This window comes from Colobus angolensis, unplaced genomic scaffold (genome assembly GCF_000951035.1).
Source record: "Colobus angolensis palliatus isolate OR3802 unplaced genomic scaffold, Cang.pa_1.0 Scaffold63, whole genome shotgun sequence".
Classification (NCBI taxonomy): Eukaryota; Metazoa; Chordata; class Mammalia; order Primates; family Cercopithecidae; genus Colobus; species Colobus angolensis.
The window spans coordinates 825,970-828,265 of record NW_012119932.1 but is presented as its reverse complement, the minus strand read 5'-3'; positions in this window follow the sequence as shown (position 1 = coordinate 828,265).

The window sequence follows — 2,296 nt, the reverse complement described above, 5'->3', positions numbered from 1 at the left end:
AAAATGCAGTCATATGTGATGCTGCCTTTACTTCCCTGACAGTAATGTACATCCGTTTCTAGAGTTGAGACTTCGCTATCCAGTACAGTTGTAAGCACATGCAACATTGCTCTGCCAGGAGAAAAGATCAAAGGCAGGAGAAAATTTTTCAAAGATGAGATTTTCAATATGTATGTATAAAAAGCATAAAAAGCCACTGGTTTGAGTGGTTTGTGTCTCTGTGAATTTCACTATTTTCGCAGGTTATTTTCCAGCGTTTAATCCTCAAGCTAAATCCAGATGACAATATCTTTCAATATATTTCTCCTTAGGAATAACTTAAATTCTTCCTCTTTTCTATTTAAATGCTAATAACTTTGGCACTGTTAAAACATGGAGTGATAACTGATTTAATTAGTTTTTCACCATCATGATTAATGGTTATTCAAAGTTTATCCATTATGCAAGGCACCATATTAAGCCTGAATGTCTAATTTCTTCACTCCCCTCCACCCATGCATACACAATGGGTTGATATTTTCTTATTTTATAGACAGCCTTCAGCATAGAGTTTTTCTGAGTCTCAATTAATTCTGCTGCAGAACTGAGACAATGGTGTTAAAGTCAGGTTGACAAAGAAGCAAAGAAAATTCAAACATGTTGTTATTGATATGGATGAACATGTTACTGAATTATAAGAAGTGATATAATTTCAAATCACTCCTGGCACTTCAGATCTTATTGGCTCTATATTCCATGAACATTCTCATTAGGATTTTTCAAAAAGATATGGGGGTACTATAACCCTATTTCAGAACTATGAGTACATTCTTTCCATCTAAATTTCATTAGTCTGAATACCTAAATGCTACTTACGTGTCTGTAAGAAATCTATCAATATCAGAAATTTGGTGACTTGCCTTCCTATTAATGTTTAAGCAAATACAACTTCTTTTTAACTAAGGGACCTTTATTCACAGCCTAGAAATTTAAGACAGATCTTCAAAATAAAACTGTAGTTGGCACAAATTATAACTGAATTTTAATATAAAATTGCCATTCCAACTCTTCTGAAGATCATGGATAAATACATGTTCTCTAACGAACAGGTGGTAGCAGAGTCACCAAAGATATGTGATTTGGGGGAGGCTACCTGAATTATGATCTTTTTAGTTACATATTTATTTCCACAAAGAGTATAAAATGTCTATCATATCCTTCTACCATAATACGCCAAGTGATTTGAGTACTTTTAGGCCCTAGAGATATTTATGGAAATTAGTTTGTCACAGGTACTAGGGAATTATCCCAAAGAAGTTAGAATTTTCTGGGTTATTGTTATCAGTGACTGAGGTCCAGGGAAACAAGTTTGCTTCCTGACACATTGTCTGATTTAGGGATTGAATGACTCACACCAAATTGGAGACCTGAAAGTAATGTGCCTGCTTAATTCCAAAGATAAGGTAGGCTCTTAGTTCAAAGACAGCCGGTAGAAGTGGCTGGCAAATGAAGAAGACTATTAGTGAAGTTTAAATTGTGAAGTCTGAGTTGAGAACTGTGATTAAGTATGGACCAGCCAGTCCCAATTACTCACTAAGTAAGCTAGTTTTCCCCTATGTTTCCTTCATGCATTCTGACAGTAGCTATTTAATGAAGCTGTGGGAAGGATGTGAAGAGAAACCTAAACAATCAGCATTTCAGGTTGGAATCCTAGGTCAGTACATGAAGGCTGCTCCCACCTTCACCCCCTGCTGCTGAGTTGGGAAGATGACTGAAAATTTTATAGACTTCAGAAGTGAAGGGAATAATGAAACTACAATAGGCAGAAATAGCATAGGCAAAACAGACCCTCTAAAATTTCCCTCTTAATTTTACTTTAAGAAACTCTGATATTCTACTAATTTAGAAATGCATTCAGAAAAAAAATCATCCTTTTAAAAAAATTGAGCTATTTCTGGGATGTTGAAGAGCTATTACCGTGAAAGTAATTAGTTGAGAATGTGCATGGCTTCTAATGCCTAATGGAGATCAAAAGGTGCCAAAGGAATGAGCATTTTGATAAGGGGCAGTGTGGGAAATGATTTTGGAGTCTGGGTGCCTTTGGAAAAAGGATCAAGGACAGCATGGAGAAGGGTTCAGAAAACAAGGTCAGAAAGACCAATACCAAATACCAAATATTTTAATTTAGGCTTGTCCTGTATTCAAGAAAAAATGATGAAATATTCTTTGCAATATTCTTTGATATCAACTCAACCAATACACTTATAGAGAAACTAAATTGTTCTTCCCGTACCTGGGACCGTAAACAACAAAGCTG